Genomic DNA, 22815 nt, shown 5'->3' with positions numbered 1-22815 from the left:
GTGAGCGGAGCTACGCAGGAGTTCTCTGAAATGGAGCCTGCAGACAAAGTCTCCGAGTGTGTGTGGGTATGTGGTTGAGCGAGGAAGAGAATGACAGGCATAAATTTCACAAACAGACTGTGAGACAGCTTTGAGGAGGAGGTGGGTGAAATGGAAAATGTGGTAAGGGAGGGAGTAAGTGCTGAGGCTAAGTTTCTGAATCCACACAAGAGAAAGAAAAAGGAGGGAGCAGTGCATCCTTGAAACGAGCAGAAGGATATAGCAGAATCTGTGATGGAAAAGAGTGGACTGAAGCTGGGAAAGTGAAGGGAGGTTTTGGCAAAACCAGAGGAAACCTAGTAAGTTCATTGAACAGGATGATGGTTAATTAGAAATATTGAAGTTAGACATAAGCTCTTCATATTTGGGAGGTGTGCTCTTTTGGAATATAGCTCTTTTGGATATAGCATCTTTGAGCTGTGTACAGATATTATTAGATGGGCAGTCAGAAGGGCTTCCCTGGCTGGATTAGGGAGGAGAGGAGGGGAGATACAGAGATGAATACACATGGAGAGTGTGCAGGACATGAGAACAGATTGAGGTGAACACCATGAAACTGAGCAGAAGAGCCAGCCAGCAGACAGAGAGGGAGAGTAATGGAGAGACTTATAAAATGAGAACGTGAGAATGAGAACAGAACTAAGGGAAGCAATGGGGATGGATTAAAAAGAGGTGGGACCTGGGTGTGTGTTTGGGGGGGAGCGTTGTAACCGAAAACTGTCTTAAAGGTATAAAGAAGTTGTTTATAAGGTTTAAACTTTCACTAAGTGGACTACATCCTCTGCACACAGGAGAAAAGGGAATGCCTGTGTTGTTAACCAGGTCACCTGGTGAAGTTCCAGTTCCACTAACTGTGTCCCACAATTTCAGCTGAGCAGAGCACTCTTTACTTTCTGCATTGAGTTTCTAGTGCTGTATGAAAACCAAATGAAGTATTCCACCTCGACAGGGGCTCCCTTTCATTAATAGTTGAATGGCAAGAATTTTGGAGGGTGATATCTTTGTATTGGACCAATTGTGTAGTAGAATGGGACAAGCTTTCGAATGCAAGACATTTCTCATCAGATATACAACATTACTCTTCGTTCAGTGGCAACATTACTCTTGCACTACCATTAATAGCTGAAGTCTTCACTATGCCCTTGTCTACTGTCTAGTAGATGTTTAAAGAACTGATATCAGTAACAAGTTTTGAGAAAGGGAAAAGTGCTATAGAAATGCATCCATATGAAAATTATGCTTGAAATTAGCTTTTTTTCTCTCGTCTCCAATCCTAACCTCCTTTACTTACAGATTTATACACAATTAAATGTTCTGCAAGTTGAAACTACTCCTGTTTAATTAGCAAGCATAAGAGATTTGGTGATACAAACAGTTTTGGGGCATAGACTTATAAAAGGTGCTTGAGTTGTTTTATTTTGTGTTGCTTTTGTTAGTGGCTAGATTTGGCAATGTAAGTATCGAGTAGTGGGAATGAAATGAGTTAAAAAAAACTGGGTATCTTAACTAAATGTGGAATTTTGAGAAAAGAAAGACTGAAATGGGTTGCAAAAGGTAGTTAACCATTTGTTAATCTGAAATCTGGCAGAAGACTGGGTAGATGTGCACATTTTGTAGGCTAGCTAAATCAGATGCAGAAGCATGAAACTTACTTCATCAGATGCTGAGAAGGGACTGCCATGGAATGGAAAATTTGAAGGTTGCTTTGAAAGGTGGGTGAGAGAGGGCAATGAGGGTTGTTTTGGCATAAATAATGGGGAGCCAGAAGCATCTTTCCAGAATTTGGGATCAAAGTTATCATCTAGGAGTTGTATTCAAGCAATACAAGTGGTATTTGCATCTGGGTTGTGGAGAAGTGGTTGCTGCTAGTTATGTAGAAAGTGGTCTCTTTGGTGCTGGAGAGCACTTCGGACATGGAGCAGCCTGCATATGGGGAGGGAGGCATAGCCTGATGTCCTCTCCTGTGTAAGATGGCAGCTGCTAGTAGGAAAGAATGGGAGGGGAAGAAAACATTGATATACTCACAGCCTTAAAAAGCTGACGCTTCTTCAGGTATTTTATTGTGACTGTGTCATTTTAATTGTGATAGAACATTGTTTTAATATTTTTCCATAGACTGTTTTGTTTTTTAAATAAAACATTTCAAGTCACTAATTGTCTATCAGCTAAAGCAGCTGGCAGCATTTCGTGTTTTTTTTTTTAGTTGCCCAAATAATCACGAGACACTCAAAACTGTATATTTAGAGGTGATATTTTTATTTTCTTCTAAAAATGAGATGGGAAGGGGGGGGCAGGGGGAAAGAGAAAGCACTTACCATGTAGCAGATGACATACTTTTATTAAATGCTTATGACATTTTACACTTTTTAACTAGCTGTTACAGTAGTAACTGTTACTAATTTCTCTCCCTGCTCAAAATGCCCTCTTATTTTCTCCCATCTCCAAATTATATCAATTTGGGGGGAAGGGGGGAATTGACTCCATAAAAGACAGGTAGCCCTTTAATAACTGAAAAAAGTGACTGTAGAAAGCAGTGGTACCATGGTTGATAAAGATAACTGGAGACAAAGAGAGGTTAGCATACAAGAACCTGAGGCACTGGTCCACCCAGAGTAATGAGTACAGGTAGTAGAACAGTATTCCTCCTTTTCCCCTTCTCCCCAATCTATCCGCTTCTTCTTCTAGTTTTAACTTAACATGTTAGCTCTTACAAGTGAAAGTTGATATTAAGGGCAGCTGCTCCAACATCCTAGAGCAGTGCTTCCCAAACTTTTCCTTGGCATGACCCCACTTCCTCAGCATGGCCCCTCACTCCCCACCCACAACCCCCTGCCCTCCCCAGCAGTGCCTGAGCCCCAGCTGCCACCCACTGGAGGCCCAAGCTGAGTGCAGAGCCCAGCTTACCCCTCCCTGACCGGCAGCACTGCTGGAGTGGAGCCTATGCAGGGAGAGGAGGGAGGATGCAGGCTGCCCTCTGCAGGCTTTGGCCTCCCTACCCTGCTGCCCTCTCTACAGCCCAGTGGGCAGGATCCAGCATTGGAGGGAGGGGGTGCCGCCATGGCTGCCCCCTGCTCACCCAGCAGCATCATGGGCACAGACCCATGCCACTGTCATGTCTCACCTTGGTATGGCACTCCCACAATGGGTCCCACCCACTGTGCCACAGAGGCAGCTCCTGTCTGGCCCAGCTGCAGCCCTGCACCCCACTGGGCACAGAAATCTCAGGGGGCACGTTTATCACTACCCCATCTGCTGATGTTGCAACTCTCATGGCCCACAGTTTGGAACTACTGACCTAGAGTGCGTAGGGCAGTGTTTCCCAAACTGTTCCTTAGTACGGCCCCTCACTCCCAATCCACAGCCCCCCACCCCTACAACCTCATATGTTGCAACCCACAGTTTAGGAATTGCTGGTGTATGGTGCATCCCAAGAGAGAGTTCCTCAGGAGCAACTCTAAAACTGAAGCAAGGAACTGATGCACATGTTGATCTACATGCATTACAAGTAATGGTAATGAGTGAGTTTGCCATTTAAAATGTTAAGCTTTAGCTATTTCTGGCTGGAATATTTAATCATTGCTGCTGTGATTTAGACTTTGGTATGATGATGAAGTAAAAATTATGGGGCTTTCTACCCGAGAAAGTAAGGTGCCAAATTCTGGCTTTTCAAGTATTGTCTAGTTCTAACTAACTTAAAGGGCAGGATTTGGCTCTAGCCAGAAAAAACATACTTTTTTGCAAAACTAGGTAAGGACTTGAGAGTTTAGGACACCCCCTCCCCTTCCACCCTTCATCTTAGTGTTCAAATACTTGGATGCAGCCATCTGAAAACCTTGCTTTTATTCTCTTAGAATTCAAAATAATACTTATGCACATGTGTACAGCTCAAGAATCAATATATTCTGAGCTATTTGAATTCTTAAATGTATTTTCAAGATAAAACTACAGCAATAATTGGAAGTGTACATGTGTGACTAAGTCCCTCTTCCCTCTGTTTTGAATTTGGTTCATTTTAATGCATAAAATATCGGTATAAAGCAAGCAGATACTGTGACTCTGTATGGGTTTTCGAGTTCCAGGAATCTACACCCACTGTCTGCATTAATGACAAACGGAGCTCACTGTTTTTAACTCTTCCGCAATTAAAATGAGAATCTGCTTTTTAACAGGAAGATGGTGTGGAATTCTGCCTGCTATGGAACATTGTTTAGTGTATCTTGTGCACATAATACAGATCCTTAATGAGAGAAACCAAAATGTCTGAAGTTGCTAAACTAAGACAGAAATTGCATGTGTTGTATTTAAACTTCCACACACAAATATAATTCTTTATACTTCTCGGTCTCTTTAAGTTCTTTTATATGCATTATTAGTTAAGCCTCTCTTCATCTTTGTGAGGTAGATGTAGCACCCAGTACATTGAAACTGCCAGATATACAGCAGCTCCCTCTGTAGCTATGAGTTTATCAATGACTGTAGTGAAAATCTGCTTTAACTACAAATCATCCATTCTCTTATCTGTTATCTAATATTAGTGTTGCTGAGAAACTGGTCTGAGCAATAGATCTCTGTCATTTTTTTTAAATGAAGTATATTATGAGAGCATTCATTAGGTTTAATTACTTGTATAAAAAAGCACGCATAAAGTTTGTTGGAAGGGTACTGCTAATGTTGCAAAGATGCATACTCAAACATGGGGAAATGCCAAGCATGCCCCTAATGCAGAAGCCACCCCCATCACCAGATTTCAAGATCATGTTTCCAAGTGTGTGGATGCCAGCGCTTTTCCAAGAAAACATCACAGACTTTTTTTTTTTCTTTAAATCCTGTTCCTGAAAATGGTTGAACTGCTTTGCCTCCCATCTTAAAAAAAATAAATAAATCCAGTTTAACCTTGTAAATTCAACACAGCTGCTCTTAAAATTAGACAAATGGTACAAGTAGTTGAGAAGAGTACAAAATGGGAAGTATAAAATAACCTTACGAGTAGGCTTTACCACTGATTTTTTTTAAATTTGAAAGCAGCAAGGTGCAACTTTTGGCTGCTGTGTCCTGACAGCATGTGATGTGCAGCAAGAGTAAGAAGTATACTGAGGCTGAAAAACTACTTGTAGCAGGAAATTATAACAGAAAGTCAACTTGCAAAAAGGCTGTGGGACAGTATAGGAAGTATCCTTCATTTATCTCACTCTTTCTCTGAAATTTCTACCACAATGTTATTTATTTAAGAGGCTTTTGTGACTCTTGTGTTAATCATGAAGTAGGATGCTTAAGAAAACTGCTGAAGCTGATTGACATAGCACTGCTGTCCTCACAGACTTAGTAATTGAAATATATGAGGGGGTTTTTTTAATGTATTTTGCAGGTAGGGCAACTTTTGTATTGGGGGGTCTTTGTTGCATTTAATGAGTATTTTGCAGAACTTGATTTAATTGAGATGTCTATCTTGTTGAATTAACATCTCTTACTGTCAATAAAATCTGTGCAGGACTGTACAGTATCCTCTCTTGTCCATGAGACATAAATAGAGCAGAAAACCTGCTTTGGTAAAATATTAATTTTGATGTTGGGCAGATGAAAGAGTGTATCAATTTTCCTCCAGTACAACAGCAACACTGTTGGAACTGTTCACTTTTTTGTGGGAGTGTTAAGGTGTTTTAGTTGAAAAGACAGGGATGCAGTTGGGGGAAGGAGAGGAGTTGGAGGAAAATTACTCCCTGATCACATGGTTTTGTGATTATCACCATCCTTATCACTCTATAATTTTAATAAATAAAGGAATTGCAATTCTACGTGAGACTTGAGGTCCATCTAATCTAGGGGTCAGTCTCAGACAGTGAACAGCACCAGATGATTCAAATATGTACAAACCCATGGTAAGCCGACATGTGATAATTCACCTGGCATTGTGGTGATCTTTATTAAATAGGGTCTTGTTTAAGGATAATGTTTTAATACCCTTGTCACCATTTTTGTTATCGTAAATTATAGTTTATCTGGAAACTTATCACCCACAGAAGTAACTTGGAAAAAAAAAATCGTGTTAAGTTTCTAGTGTACGGTGACTTCCTGTGGCAGTGAGCTCCACATTCTGATTATATGTTGTGTAAAAAAGTATTTTCTTGTACTGGTTTTGAATTTGCCAGTGTTCAACTTTTTTTTTTCCCTCCCTTGTTCCTGTGTGGTGAGATCAGGAAAACAGACTCCTGATCTACTTCACTAATTCATTTGTTATCTTAGATAGGAGTTGAATGTTGAGGACCTGATGATAAAGTGTATATAAAATCAACAGTCCCAGTTTGGAATGCATTTTCAAAGAGTTCTACTTTTTTCTTTTTTAAGCTGTTTTTGACTCTTGACAATGCTTGTTTCCTCAGCCTAGGCTCTGGAGATTGCTGTGCACTGCACCTTCCTCAGCAGAGTACTCACTGGCTTTCTGCCCCACATGCCTCTCCTTCCTCTCCATGGGGACAGCAGGAGGCGAAGAGCAAAGCACTGTGAGATGCCAGAGGACTGAGCAAGCCCTGGCATGCTCTGTGGAGCATACAGACGTTACACTTCTTCAGTTGCAAACATTTGCCCTTCATCATTTTAAATGCTTCAAAGATGTTTGAAGTCCTTCAAATTTTACGTGTGTCCAGGGCCCTGATATTTCATCTGATGCCATTTTCTGATGCATAATGCGTTTAAAATATGGTGAGGGGAAGAGAAGGAATGACCATCCCTAATTCTAATCACATTATTAAGAGGCAAAACCTGGACATAAGTAGAATAGCCCCAGACTTTTTGCTTCATTACTAGTATTGCACTTGTGTGGCTCTTGCAAGTAACTGCAGCCAGTGGAAGCACAATGGAGAAGCCAGCCAAATGCTTCCAAAACTGATCTTACTTTAAATAAAGACTGTGGTCAAAATTTGTAAAAGCTTCAAAGGACTTGCTTACACTTCAGAAAGAATTTTATTTAGCTTGAAAATAATCACAGAGCAAACCTAGCCACAACCTGTAATTTTTATGGATGGAGTTTAAAGTATTTTTAGCAGTTTGGGAACAGTTGATAAAATTCCAAAACTGCATTTGTGTTTCATCTGTATCTGCACTTGTGTTACACATGTACCTCCCAAGTTCCTGAATCTGTACTTGTACTAAAAAGCACTGTGATTATTCAGTGTTTTCCTTTTAGATCTTGCTTGCCAATATATTTCCATGGGACTTTATATACTGTGTAGAAGTTCTCCAGTGTCTCGTGTTCCCTTCCTTTCCTCCTTTTTTGGGTTACTTTATCAAAGTGCACAAGACTTTTTATTTACTTCTGTTTTCAATTAAAGTGTATGTTGGGTAGGGGTAGGAAAAGGAATGAACCTAGAAAGTATCTGTTTTAACATAAGAACCTAAAAGTAAAGCTATACCTCACTAAAAGAGTGCTACCTGTGGAGACTCCAGCTGGTTGGGGTTTTTTTGTGACTTCTTGTCTCAGAACTCCTGAAAACCTTGCTCAGCAAACTAGCTTTGTTATGGCAGGCAGTTCTATCTTTCTAAATGCAAAATTCACTCTACCTATTTTAGGGGTGGGCACTTATTTAGGGTGGAGGGCCACTTAACGAATTTTGTTGAACTGTCGAGGGCCACATAGGTAGCCTCACCCCTTGACAGTTGCCCCACCCCCTGGTTGCCATCTTGAGATCAGAAGTCCCACCCCTAAACTCCTTTGCCACTGAAAGTCCCTCCCTTTGCTCCCTGGAAATACTCCTTTTGAGAGGGGAGAGTTGCCATCTTAGAACCTAAAGAAAACCAAATCATACACTAAAAGTCAAACACCTACATTTTAATGCATTTTAATTTTATTACAAAAATATTTTAAAATATGGTGAGGGGAAGAGAAGAAATGACCATCCCTAATTCTAATCACATTATTAAGAGGCAAAACCTGGACATAAGTAGAATAGCCCCAGACTTTTTGCTTCTTTACGAGTATTGCACTTGTGTGGCTCTTGCAAGTAACTGCAGCCAGTGGAAGCACAATGGAGAAGCCAGCCAAATGCTTCCAAAACTGATCTTACTTTAAATAAAGACTGTGGTCAAATTTTGTCATGATTTGTGTTTGCATACTTCATATAGATTGCATAATAACTCAGAAATAAATTCTTAAGTCTTGTAGATTGTGGGGGGGTTGAAGGTATGAGTGTGTGTGCATGGTGCAAGTGAGTGGGTGGTCAGGTAGGCATGTGCACGCTGGGGTGTGGGTAGGGGGCTGTGCACATCTTCGCTTGGAGACTTTGTCCTGAGCCATGTTTACCTGAGCATCTGACCTTGTTCACCAGGTAACCTTGCGTAGACCGTAGAGGGTATCCTGATTACCTTCGGGGTGTCCCCCAAACTCGTCTGCAATGACTTTGGATGGTCTCTCATTGAAGGGTTTGAGGGTGCCTCCAGATTGGACACACATCCCGGTGAATGTCTCCAGGGCTCCAACCTCCCCTACATCCCAGCCATACGCCAGCCTTCTAGACAAGCCTCCAGATCTTTAGCAGCTATTCCCCATTGATACCTTCCTGGTCCCTATGTCCTTCCTCGCCAATGGGTGCCTAGGGCTCTGACTGGACCCAGAGGGTCTGGTGACTCACTGCCTTCGGAGATGTCCCTTCCAATGCCCAGCGCTATCTACAGGAGATGTCACTGTTCCTCTTCGCGCTCTCTTGTGGTCTCTTTCCTGCCTTCGACTGGGGTCACTGCTATCCTGGCCTGGGACAGAGGGCTATGCTAACCTGCACTAGACAGGGAACTAAAATAGAACAGCCCGAAAAAGGGAAACAGTCAAAATGCCTTCACCAACATAAAGCCCCGGGCCTCAGAAGCAACCTGATGTGAAAGACAAAACTGATACTCCAACTACAAGAACAATGAGACAGGGAAGGGCAAAACAGACAAGGGGGAATCACAGGAAGCGTACCATACTCCCTCGGTCCCCTACCAACCCTAAGTGGTCCACGCCTCCACCCCAGCTGGGGTCTCCTTCCTTTCTGGGACCTGCCTCTGCCCTGTGGCCGCGGCCCCTGTTGCCTCTTATTAATACTCCCATGCCAGCTCTCTCTCCCTGTTGGCTCTTTTGATCCCTGCTGGGCTTCTACAGCACAGGGATTCCCCTCAGCTCTTGCCGCCACCGCTGCCGCTGCCGGCTTCCCTACCAGTGTCTTCGATCCCTGCCAGTCTTCTCTGGCATGGGGATCCTTTGCAGCTCCTGCTGCCTCTGCTGCTGCCTCCGCTGCTGCTGCTGGTGTCTTCGGTCCCCACTGGACTTCCCCAGCTCGGGGATCCTCTACAGCGCCTGCAGCTGCTGCCACTGCCGACTGCAATGGCAGGACGCTCTCCGTCTGGCAGATCCCCGCCAGTCGTCCAGGCCTTGGCGTCCCTTTTCCTGCGCTCTCCGGGCTGACTTTTATGTTCACCGGGTGACGCCTCCTCGTTGCGTCACCCAGCCCCAGCTGGAGATGGGCGCGACTGATAAACCGCTCGGGTGGTTTTCTGCGGTGCACCTCTTCACTCCCCTGGGCCTCTGCAGCAGGTATGGGGTTTTTTTGGTCTTTTTCTTTGATCAGGGGTCTGTCTCTGCCCGAGACTTCCCCCTGGTCTGACCCTGTGTCCCTGTGACAGGGGCATAGGGCATGTTGGGGGTTGTGTATATATGGGAGGTTGTAGGGCAGGGTGTGGGTGTCTGGCATTTGTGGGGTGTGAGGAAGGGCCAGGGAGTGTGGCCCCTGCAGTCCCCTCATGGCGCAGCAGCAGCTGGCAATCGTGCTCAGGGTGCTGTGCCCAGCACAGGTGCTGGTGCATGGCAGGGTTCAACTTCAGCCAGTGGTGCCCATCATAGCTAGGGGTGCAGCCTCTGCTGGGCAGTCTCTATCACCACTGTCCCCAGCCATGCAAGCCCCGCACTGGACTCGGCTGTCTTCCCTGCCTCCCAGGGGAAGGCTCCTGGGGCTTCCCTCCTGTGCTGTGCAGCCACAGCATGGAAGGCAGCTGGCTCCAGCACATGGGGCTTCCCTCCCGTGCTGTGCAAGTGTGGGGGCTGCGTGTGTGGTGGGGTGTAATGTAATGGTGATGGCCAGTGGAGGCTGTGCCTCTTGCTGCAATGTGCAGTACTGGCTGGAGCTGCGCTTTACCAGGCGCCAGCACCTGTCAGACACGAGCGCCCTGTGTGTGCCCACCTGCTGCTGCTGCCACCACTCCCTGCCAGGGCTGTGCACCATGTGGATGTGCATGTGGAGGGGGAGTCCCCACACCCCCCTACGCTCCCTCAAACCCACACCCTGCCCAGCTGAGCTTCATGCTCCCACTGGCCCCCTGAGCACAGGCTCCATGCTGTTGTCAGGTCCAGCCCCACGCTCTGCACTTCCACCCAGTTACAGCCCAGCCCCCACCCCTGCCTCTTCCTTTATGCCCCTGCCACTTCCCTACCTGCTGCCCAAAGTGACTGGGAGGCAGGGGAAGCAGAGCAGGTCCCCAGGGCCTGCAGCAAGGGCAACAGCAGCAGCCCTGCCTGGAAGCTGCATGCTGGCCCAGGAGGCTCCTTCCACACATGAGGGTAGGAGCGAGGCTCAATAGAGTATGTCTGTGGGAGGGTGTACATGTGGGTGCCTCGCCCCCACCCTCCTGGATGGAATGGCTGGGCCAGATGCAATTCATTGGTAGGTGCTGCAGGCCAAATGAAAGTGCTTGGTGGGTTGAATGTGGCCTGCAGGCCATATTTTGCCCACCCCTGGCCTATTTGCACTGTATTAACTGAAGCAATTTTCACTGGGTCTTTCGCTCAAACCGTGCTAGCATAAAATCTGGAAAAATGCTAGTGTTTGACAGTTCAGAACACCCAGCATATTCTAATTTTCCTACTTCCATCTTCAGACACAGAGAGAACATGAGTGGTGGTAGGGGGGCTATTAACTCTTAACATGCAACTATTCAGAGCACATTCGAACTTTTAACACTGCTTAATATTCCACAGATTTTAGTATGGTCTTTGTGTAATGTGTAACTTCATCCTTATAAAAACACAAAATGGAGTCCTTAATATAACTAACTTTTGTTCATTAAGGTAAAAAGGAAAGCTTCTGATCCTGTTAAGAGTAATTTACATGCACAGTGGTCACATCTACACTTGACACTGACTGTGCAGTAGCCTGAGACAACTGCGCAGTAGTGTCAAGTGGCAGAAACCATGATGCAAAGCTACTGCGCAGCAGTACAGACATGGGATTCTATCCTATCCTATCACAGTAGTCTCGGACTACTGCGCAGTCAGCGTCACAGAAAAGCCATTCATCAGTGCTACTGCGCAGTAACTTGGGTATAAACTTGAATAAACAAGTACTAAATGACTGTGCAGTCAGTGTCTCATGTAGATGCAACCACTGCTAGTCATAAATTTACTTCTATTAAACTTGCATAATCTCCCAATAAAACCAAGTAGGAATGTTCAAACTTTTACCAGAAATTATCCTAGTGTCCTTGAGAAGAACCTGAGGACCTCTTGTTACAGGTAACACTTAAAATCTAGTAACTATGTTAAAAAATAAAAGCTTTGGAGTAGGGGTTGGCTATGTTTTGTCAAGGGGGTTGAAATGACCCAGCTCAGGTCTAGTGCCTGCCCACCTCCAGTTTCTCCCTGCTACCAGGCTGCAGCACAGCACAGAGAGAGCTCCCCTTCCACCGAAGCCCTGAATGCCTGTCTACAGTGCAGCATGAGTAGAGCCCCTCCCCTTCATACCCCCCCTCCAGTTGCCACAGCTCTGTGGGCCAGATTCAAAGGCTCTGCAGGCTGTAGGTTGCCGACTGCTGCTTTTAGAGGAACTGGAGTGACTTCAGTTAATTGCCTGAAAAGCTGTATACCATCAAATTAACTTTTTATTGATTTAAAAGAAGGAAACCCCACAACCATCTCTTTAATGGGCTTCGATTCATTGTGGTATGTTTTTAAATGACTTCTAGCATTTTCGCTGTTGTTCTCTCTCCTTTATTTCAATTTTTTTGTCTTTTTCTTTCCCTATTAAATCAGATTTCCCCCCCCCCAAAGTTTGGATAGGAACCATGTCTATAACTTGTACAACAGGAAGCTAATTAGCATGTGGAACCTTGCGGGGTGTATCTGGGGTATACATGCATACTGAGCAGTGCTGAGCTGTGCTGTCACCATGGCTTGAAACACTGTTGACTCTGCTGGGGCCCTGTCAAATGAGCTATATGGTAAATCATGATCCTTTTGGCTTTAGACTTACAGCATGCCTAGTTTGTCCTATATCGTGGGTTGGCAATGTTTTTTGGCAGAGTCCAAAAACACCCTCAACCTTGACTTGTCAGATGTTGGCATGCCAGGAGCGGATGGTGTGGGAGTCGCAAGGGATTGCCTACCCCTGTTCGATATATAAGTAGGTACAAAAGTATGCTTATGGAGTACTTATGCTAGCACTTGTAGAAGTTTCAAAAAAGGTAAAATGCATTAATTCTGGATGAATTAAGTCTATGCATACCTGTAGCAATTTGCCTGATTTCTAGGTATGTTTATTTCAAGGTTAGTATGTTTAAATTTGGCCCTCACTTCCATGTGCTCAGGGAGATCAGGTTCTGACAGTAAGAAGGGGGAAAGGGCTATATAGGACAAAAGTTAGAGGATAGCAGAGGGCAAGGGGACCATCTTCCACCCTAGATTTTATTTTCCCTGCCACACGCATCAAAATTAAATACAGTAAAAGTTCTGTTATCCAGCACCTTGCAAGTCGGCATGCTCTGCTAACCGGCATGCCGGCTTGTAAGATAAAGTGAAACCAGAAGTGCCTCCCATGATGCTTCCAGTTTCTCTGAGCCCCCATGGTTGGGGCAAAACAGCCTGCGGAGCCAAGCCCCCACGGCCTGGGGGCATAACAGACTGGGCAGGACCCACTTCCCTGTTCCACGGGGCCCTGCAGGGCCCCACGGGAGCAGCGGAGATGCCATGGGAGGGGCTGCGATGCCACAGGAGAGGCAGAGGGACACCCCAGATGCGGCAGGAGAAGCGGTGGCCAGGGCTGCTCAATTAACCGGCATATTTTGTTTAGTTAACCTGCACAGAGCTTTTACTATATCTTGGTTTGGCTATATAAATATTTTTTTCAGAAACATATTTTATAAATAATTTTGAACGTTTTCAGTTGTTAATTTTCTCACGTGCCCAAATTTCAGTTTTCTAAATGTGTCACCTAATGGAATTTCCATTGTCAGCACAGCTCTACTAATAAACAATAATTCTGATGAATACCTGTTCAGTGGCCTTTTTGAAATGACTTATTGATTATCGGATCACTGCTGGGCAAATGTGCTGCAAGGGAAATACCAAGAGTAAAACAGGCATGGAGAGTCAAGGCCTTCTGAGTCCTGAAGATGGTTCCTTTGCATATGGCACCCTGACTTGGGCAGTGGGTGAGCAGGTTTGGATTGTATCCATTCTTGTCAATACACTTAAATCTCTACTCCAATTGTTCTCAACCTTTTTGGACTTTAGGCACCCCCTCATTGGACTTGAGGCAATGCACCATAACTTTTGTGAATGGAGTGGTACCCAATTTCAAAAACGAATTTATAGATTACAGTACTTACTACTTGGCAGAGAGGCCTGGCAGTGGGGATGGAGGATTGTCTTGGCAGAGACAAGCCTAAGCCTGTGCTTATCTGTTTGCTTTGTAACACCTCACATCTCATGGTACCCTTCAAAAGATCTGTCTGCAGTCTGGTGCAGCAGAGTCCAGCAAGCAACACACTGTCTTCCTAGGTGTTGGGGGAGTTGGAGGACCTCATTCCCTTCTAAGAGAAACCACAGCCTATACAGACATTTGCTATATCAGGAGAAACTCTCCAGGGAATGATTTAACCCTGGTTTTTCCCAGGTTATTTTTCTTCTGGAGTGGCCATTTTTACTCTAGGAGAAAAAAACTGAACATTTATATATTCCTGGTTTCTCCTGGGAGAGCCATGGCACTCCCAGGAGAAACTGAACGTACAAGGCCTAGGTATAGCTTTTAATTAAGCAACTGAACTGAAAGAAAAATTGGTTCAGATTGACCTGGATTTAATTTTTTTCATTGTTCTTGCAAAAAAAATTGACATTTTCTTGGCATAGAATGGCACAGTCAATTGGATGTGAAAACAAATATTTCGTTATTGGGCACTTGGAAGGAAATCAAAGGCAAAATTCAGACGGCTGGTGACTTTTCCCCTTTTATCCAGTAACTCAAGTTTTAGGGTATTTGCCCAGCATACAAAAGACCTGAGTTTAATTCCCCCCTCTGCCTAGGGAATGTGACTCCACATCTCCTATCAGGGAGTATCAGGCTGTAGAATATTCTGAAATAGAATGCTGTCCACATTCCTTGTTCTTGTACACTGTTCTATTTTGTATGAATAATTTTTTAAGTTTTTACTGGAGCAAGGATTAGCTATTTAATTATTCAGCAAAGTGGAACAGTATAAACCACAAAGAAAGGATTTGAACGTAGGTTTCTACACATCAGTTGAGTGTCTTAACCTGAGCTGGTGGCTAAAGAGGAGTGAATGGTACCACCTCCACCACAATCTGCATTCTGTAACTCTAGCTGCTCCCTGCCACACTCCACTCCCGAAAGGTCCTGTTCAAGTCCAGTTCATGAGCCATTTGGGGATAAGTAAAACGGTAAGTGTATTTATTGCTTGTCAAAAAGAGAAATTAACTCCTGTTATGATGCCATTGCTAGTCACAAGTAAGTTAGAATCCTCCTGATTTCTAAATTGACTTAATTTATATTAAATACGGTGTTTTTCTATAACACAGCTAATAATAGCTGTAAGTGCATGCAAGCTAGTCAATTTAAAATTCTGATGGTGTGCAGTGAGGTAGGAACACTTGGATATCTTTTTCAGACTTAAGATTTCACACGCTCAGAGCGAAGAAATTTGTCCTTAACAGGAACTTAAGTTCAGTAATTTTCTGTACAGAATGACTTCAGCATGTAACTTCTATTTTTTCCATGCTTTTCCTAATAAAAGCCAAGCCAATTGCATGCAAAGCTGCATTGAATTTAAACACATTTCCTTTGATAGCAGGCTTTCCCCTAACTTATGAATTTCAAGTATTTACCGTTTTTCTAAATCTAAAGATTGTCACATACCTTTGTCTTGTGTTTGTTTTTAAGACAATTCTAGTGGCAATGATTTATGCTGTTTGTTGAAAAAATATTTAATTATTGTACTAATTAAGCCAGATTTTTTTTTTTTACTATGTCCTGCTGTATACTATATGACTACTTGTTTGTTTCAGAAGTGAGGTTCTAGGTTGTTTTTAGTAGAACTTTAATTACTTTTTGAAGCCAACTTATTTCTTTTCTGTTGGAGACGTATTTTGAAAGTTTTAAAGTTTTGAATGCTTGTATTCTTAAACTTAACTGAAGGCTAAGGCATGTAATTTTGTTTTTAAATTTTAACTACATTGACAGGCACGATGAAGAGGAATTAAGCTTTTGGCTAAGCAGACTTCAAGACTTCGTGTGAATTTTAATGCATAGTTTCATCCTTTTTCAGTTGTTTTCAGCTGGCAATTATCTTTCAAGATGCTTATAATCAATGAATAGCTGCTAGAAAATTACAAAAAAAACTGTCTTAGAAAACCAAATTGAATTTTATTCAATCTTAAATGCAGGTAAAACTAATATAAAATATGGCAGCTAGGAGTTCTAGCTGGTCAAAAGGTATATATTGCTTTTAATGTCTTGGGTCTAGAGCCAATTTAGATGTCTGAAAAATATTTGGGGTCAAGAAAACCATGTGGTCTATGGTCTGTGGTACAGCAATGTCAATTTTTCTAGGTTTCCATTATCAAATGCTAGCGCTAAATTTAGAATACGAATACTGGCAGAGTATTTTAATGCCTGTCCTACAATTCTGATGAAAAGCCTAACTCAAACTAGGCTTTAGTGCTCTATCTTTTTTAAATGTACAATCCACACTTGAAATCAATATTTTTGTTTTTTATGTACCTCCTAATTAAGTCACCAGCATCTGTGAGTGCTTCTGCTCCTTGATCTCTTCAACCCACCTTCCTGCCTATCAGCAGTACCCACATCACAACAACCCACCTCCCTTCCCCTATCTTTCCCTTCCCTTTTCCCTAGGTTTTGTATTTTTAAGCTACTTTATTCTCTTCTGTTATTCCTGCTCTCCTCTTCACAAGTCCATTCCTAACACCTGACAAAATGTTATCTACAAAGTGTATGGCTCTCTGAATGAGTTAGAAATAGGCATCTGTTTGTCTCATGAGACCGTAAATTACACTGAGTGAGACATCATCTCACTGAACGTAATCTTAACTTGAAAGATAAAGTGAAGCTGGAGTGACAAAAGTATGTGGAGACACAGAGCTGCTCACACATCAGTGTCTGCCTCTCAGCATTGCTGTTTTAATCTAAAGGAAAGACAGGTACCAGTACATTTGAAACCAGCTTAGCAGGTTTCCACGAGCTGCTGGAACAAAGGAGACTTCAGTTCTCCAACTTTCTGTTAGCTTTTCCCTGCCAGGGGTAAGACTAGTACTCTTCTCTAAGGTGCTCTTCTGCACCAAGCCATTGGCACCCTCAGAATTGCCAGGTTGTTTAACTGCCGCCCAGCACTTGTCAATAACAGTCACAAGTAGTTTCATCTGCTGCATGAGTTAGTCTCCAAAGGCATCTTTGCATGTTCTCTCAGGATGGAAGGGAATGCTGTAGAGTGACTCCATACTCCTGGAGCCATTCTAATTAGAGTGCATACAGCATCTCATGTATCAGCATCCCATGCTTCAAAATGGCAGTGGGGGCACTCTAACTAAAGCTCATTTGAAGGGCTTTAGTTAAAGCACTCCCACTACCATTTTTAAGTGCAGGGACTCTGAATATATAAAACACAGTGGCTGCTGGAGTGTGCTAATTAGCACACTCCGGCAGACTCGGTTTTAATAGAGTCCGCTCTGATGTGCTGTAATTATTAGGGCTGCGCAAAGCTTTGGTCCCCGATCTGATTCGGCAGAGATTCAGCCCTATTTGGTGGCTAAATCTCCAAACCTGAATCAAATCAGGAGACCATTTAATCTCTCCAAATCTAACTGGAACCCTCCAAATCAGTTCTGAGAGATTCAGAAAGATTTGGCGATTCAGACATAGACACATCTTAAAATGTTTTTTCTACATAACTCTAAGTAGCAGGCGGCTTGTGAATGCTGTGATGCTGGGGCAGATGCAGTGTCCCACAGAAGCACGGGGGGCTCCCCAGCGCGCTCAGCAGCAGATCCAGATGTGGACCAGAAGCACTTCTGGTCCACTTCCAAACACACAGGGGCTGTGGCCCCCCCCCGCCGGCTGAGCAACTGGTGCCTCCTGGGTCTGGGTGAGGGCACCTGGGGTCCCCCTGTGGCCGATTGCTGAGCCAAGGGGGTGCGGGGGGGGCCTCGCATGTGCTCCCTGGCAGACCTGGAATTACTTCCAGTCCACTTCCGGGTTTGCCACTGAGCATGCGGGGGCCCCCCCACAGTCCTGTGGGATGCTCCATGTGCCCCAGCATCACAGCATTCACAAGCTGTGCTGGTACTTCAAGATATGTAGAAAAAACATTTAAAGCTGTGTCTATGTCCAAATCACTGATTCTCTGAATGAGTATTGAATCTCCAGATTTGGATTTGGCCAAATCGAATTTGAAACAGGGATCTGAATCAACGAATTGAATCACTGTTCCCGATTCAGACAGAATCCGAATCCAAATTGAATAGGGCCTGTTTCGCACACCCCTAGTAATTGGGACTGTGCTTTTTTGGGGATTTAGCCCAGTGGAGCTGTGATATGATTGAAGCTTCTAGATGCAAGCAGTACTAATTTATTTATAATAAATTAATTCATGGTCTAATTGCACATTCCTTTGTTTACCAAATACGGTCACTCATGTCCACTGGCATTTTAGACATGTAACTTTAAGACTGAGTCCCCTCTTTTGTATGAGACATTACAACCCAAAACACACATATTCAGCTTGATTTTCAGTGTTTCTTCATGACATAGTTGACCAAGTCTTCATTTGTAATTTCCAGAGTTAAACGGATAAGCACAGTTCAACTACTTGATAATGAGTAAGGCAGGCTATTTGTCATGGCAAAATAAAGCCAGAGAAGTCGCTGCTTCATAGTGGCAAAAAAAGCTAGAATCCTACATTTTTATTTTTTTTAATCTGTTTTAAATAAATACTCTTTTCAACTATATAAGTACATAAAAATGCTAAATTGCTGTTAGCTGGAAAAATCTACCTAGAAATTTTGTAGAATACATTAAATGTTGTTGTTGTCATCTTTGACTGATTAAAAAGTCCTAATTTTGTTTAGGCTTATCTAGACCCTGTCACTTTTAAACACATTTTTATCAAGTAGAGGAAATACTTCAGGATTTAGAAAGACTGTGTTGGTCATAAGATCTAGAAGATCTTTTCAGTAAGATTTACAGTAAGAGCTAGGAACTCTTTCTGGCATTTTGACTGTAAATTCTGAAGCATGAGATTTGTAACTATTTCAAAAAAAGATAAAAACTCCCATAATTCATGACAGCATAACAGCCTACCAAGTCCTTTGCTATTCTGTTTTTTAAGTCTTCAGAACAATAGAATGCGTAGCTTGGTGTTCACTGCAGTTAATGGAAATACTTTCATTTGGTTTCAGTAGATTTTTAGATAACTCTTGAGGGTGGAACTGCCTCAGCTACAGCTTTTTATGGTTTTTCTTCCTAAAGATTCTTATGCATACCTTAGATATAAACACATACAGCTATTTTTAGTTTAGTTTAATTTGGAAGCCATACAGAACATCAGTAGTTAACAGCTCTGTGTCTGTGCTGCATGCACTCCTCTGTGTGCAGTGACATCATAGACTGAAGAATAGATTTGAAATGAAGTCTTTGGGTGTGTCCTGATAGAGTTCAGCTGCAGATGGGAAGTTCCTTTCCTGTGGAAATTCGATAAAACTAAAAAACAAAAGTCTGTGACTTGTGAATCAATAGATCAAGGTTGAGGCATTCCATGTTTTTTGTGTGGAGTCCTGTTGAACTGTACCTTCTTACAGGGCCTTTTGGGTTTCTGCTATGATTTACTATTTCAGAGTAAAGGTTTTTGGGGATTATATTTAATCTGACTTTTTGTTTGCTTCTATCAATGTTGGTGTTCTGAGTTTGCAGCAAAGTATATCCAGCAAGACCTTTTGGGGTATGAGGGTATATAAAATTTTTAGAAGAAATAAACATATTTGGGGGGTCTGCTTCTCACCTATAATCACGCTTGCTTGTTTACTAAACACAGGCCTAATCCTGCAGTCATTATTCTGACTAAACTATTGATTGTTATATTATTTATTTTATTTATTCAGTTTTATGACTCCCTTCCGAACAAAGCTTCAGGATGGCTGAACCGTAAGAAAACAAAATAATTAAAAACAGGGACCTGACAAAAGGACTGAAACAGCATAAAGAGAACTAGAACCAATGCATGGCATATGTGCCACAAGGAGCATGGGCAGCCTTTGTGTACGGCACATAGCAGATTGGGGAGGAAGAATAGTGGTAGACAAGGCAGGGAGCACAAGGCTGCAAGCTGAAAGCAGAGCTGCAGATCAGGCAGAGGAAAGAAACCAGAGTGGTACTCAGTGACGAAGTGGAACTAAATCATGGTATGCCTGCCAAAAAGGTTGGCCCTTACCAGACTGGACCGGGGGGGGGGTCAACATTTTTAACACAAGTACCCATTCTGCTTCAAAGTTTCAGTTCATATACCCCTTTATTTTTTTCTTGGCTTTAAGGGGTTGGGGAGGCAGATAGAGGCACCCGTGATGAGGGAGGGAATGGGGCTGGGGCAGGGGTAGGTGCTGCATAGCCAGGGTGGAGTGTGGGATGGAGTTGTGGGAGCAGTTTGTCTGGGAGGTGCAGGTGGGGGACGAGGGGGGGAGTTCCTGTTGCACACACCCCAGAAGCCCAGGGAGCACATGCCCCCCAGATCTGTGCACAGAGCAGAGGCAGCAGCTGCTGCAAGCTGGGCTTTGCACCCCACTGCCCCAAGAGCTGCATGACGCCATGTGCCTGTTGTGGGCAGGGGACAGACTCACACAAATGCAGGCACACGCATGCAGGGCAGACTCACAGATGCGCGCACGCACGCACATAGATGCACAGCAATGCAGATGTGTGCACACACGCACACACGCGCACACACATACCCCTAGCAGGGAAGGGGCTGGAGGGGGCCAGATTGTGAATTGGGGGGGTGTGTCTGTGCCCACTCCTAGGAGCTGGACCAGGGGGTGGTAAGGGCAGCGGTACCCCTCTGTGGGCCACATGCACCACCTGGGGGGCAGAGCTCACACATGGCGGCTGGCACTGTCCTGTGCCACCACTGCTGCACCCCACATTGCTTTCCCATGGCCAGTCACACAGGCGGCTTCATGGGCTGGTGATAGGGGGTGCATGACGTGCAAGACGCGTCAGCAGCCCATGGAGCCACATGTGCAGCTGGCCACAGAAAAGCAGCACGGGGCGCAGCAGTGGTGGCAGTGGGGGCCACTGCCTGCGAGCCCCACCACCTTCCCCCCCAGCCAGCCAGGTGATGCATGTGCTGCCTTTGCGCCCCCCCCCCCAGCCCTGCTCCTGGAAGCAGGCACAGAAAGCGAGTTAAGGTGGGGGGCAGAGAGGTGCTGCAGTGTGCCATGTGGGCTAGCAGTGCCTGGTGTGCCCCTATCTTGGGTAAGAAGCAAAGTATGGGAAGGCACTGGGCCAGATGCCACCATGCTGGCATCTCCCCTGGGCATGCTACGTTCCCACCTGCGTGTACCTCCTACGGCCTTTCTAGTACTCCTGGGGGTGCATGTACCTCCAGTTGACAATCCCTGAACTAAACCATCAAGGTAAAACAGAGCTACAATTAAAAACATCTCAACTTTTTATTTGATGAATATTTGCAAAAATAGGGGGGTGTTGCTGCACTTCCAAAAGATATCCAACGCTAAGATTCATATCTGCACTGCCACTGCTGCTGCCACGCCCTGCGCTGCTTTCCTGTGGCTGGCCACATGGCTTCATAGGCACAGGCCCACGGCCACACAGCTCTAGGCAGGCAGCGCAGGGCAGCCAGCAGGGGTGCACCGCTGCCCTGAGCTGCTTGCCTGAGGAGCCACTGTTTTGCTCCCACCACTGCCGTGTCTTGCACTGCCTCCTTGCGGCTGGCTGCGTGGCTCCACAGGCAGGCAGGGAGTGGCAGTGGTGGTGGCTACCACACAGCCCCCCCTCCTCTGGCTGGCCAGGTGGCTTGTGTGCAGCTCGCAGAGGGGCACCACTGCCCTTGCCCTCTCCGGCCCTGCTCCCTCCCCCGCCATTCTCAATCTGGCCCCTCCTAGCCCCTTCCCTGTCCCCTACATACTTACCTGTTGGAGTGTGTGTCTGTACCTCTGTGTGTAGGCTGGGGGGTGTGCTTTAATTTTAATCACGGATTTTGGGGGTTTTAACAGAGAATTTGTGATTATTATTATTTATTTATTTTTTATCAGGGAAAACCAGGATCCCTGTTTATGATAGTTGTTAAACTTGCCCCTACTTGTGCCTACGAAAGATGGTACAAAACCAGTGTAGGCAACTGGTGCCACCTGAGTCGGGGGGGGCGAGTGCCCCCTCCACAGCTGATCTCGCTGACCAGGGAGAGGGGTCCCCCCCTGCGGCTGATCTCACTGACCGGGGAGCATGAGCGGTGCTCCCAGAAGTGTCATTGGCACTTCACCTGGCACTTCCACTCCCTGGTCGGTGCTTGCAGGGGTGGGCATCACCTAAGTGGGGACTGCTGCGTGTCAAGAGGTGCACCAGTGCTCTCAGGGGGTACATGTGCACCCGCTATGTGTCACCACTGAAAACCACCTAATGTCACCCTCAAGTTTTCAGAAAGACAGACCAATGGATTTTTCACTTGGTAAACTCTATAAATACATACTGGAGTTCCTACGTGCTTCTTGAAGGTCTCTTGTTTAACTATAAAAAGTCCTTTTTTAGATATATGGGGAGCCAGAGGAAAAGCAGGGGCAACATTGGACCCCTGCTAAACCAGATGGGGCAACTGACAACTGACGCCCAGGAAAAAGCAAACATACTAAATGGGTACTTTGCATCAGTTTTTCATCAGCCCCATGGGACGGCCCAGCCCACTATGGGTCAGGGAGGTCCGAGCAAGGGAGATTCCTTGCCCTCCATCTAAGTTGACCTCGTGAAGGAACACCTTGACAGGCTGGATACCTTCAAGTCAGGCGGCCCTGATGGGTTACACCCAAGGGTACTCAGGGAGCTGGTAAGCATCATAGCTCAGCCCCTGGCACGGATCTTTAAGAGTTCTTGGTGCTCTGGTGAAGTGCCTGATGATTGGAAGAGGGCCAATGTGGTGCCTATCTTCAAGAAAGTGAGGAAAGTAGATCTGACAAACTACAGGCCCATCAGCCTCACCTCTATCTTGGGGAAAGTCTCGGAAAAGATCATCAAGGAGACCATCTTTAACAGACTAGATGAAGGCAATATCCTGAGGGATACCCAGTACGGGTTTGTTGTGGGTAGGTCTTGCTTGACCAATCTAATTTCCTTTTATGACCAGGTGACTTATCACCTGGACAAAGGGGAAGAGATTGATGTCATATGCCTTGACTTTAAAAAAGCCTTTCATCTGGTATCCCACGATCACCTCTTGGTTAAACTGGCTAAC

General features: G+C 44.7%; 1 protein-coding gene across 2 annotated transcripts in view; it reads left to right on the top strand.

Annotated features, from left to right (window-relative positions):
- Positions 1-247: 247 nt before the first annotated feature.
- FYN (FYN proto-oncogene, Src family tyrosine kinase) overlaps positions 248-22815 on the top strand; it is a 167429-nt gene continuing 144861 nt past the window's right edge. Inside the window, exon 1 of one of the 2 annotated variants that reach the window (XM_019537928.1) lies at positions 248-338. The gene's annotated coding sequence lies outside the window, so the exon portion shown is untranslated. The remainder of the gene's footprint in view (positions 339-22815) is intronic. The other variant, XM_019537927.1, reaches the window with a different exon arrangement.

This window comes from Crocodylus porosus, unplaced genomic scaffold (genome assembly GCF_001723895.1).
Source record: "Crocodylus porosus isolate Cpor-Errol unplaced genomic scaffold, CroPor_comp1, whole genome shotgun sequence".
In the NCBI taxonomy this organism is placed as follows: domain Eukaryota; kingdom Metazoa; phylum Chordata; order Crocodylia; family Crocodylidae; genus Crocodylus; species Crocodylus porosus.
This window is presented reverse-complemented; position numbering and strand designations above follow the sequence as displayed.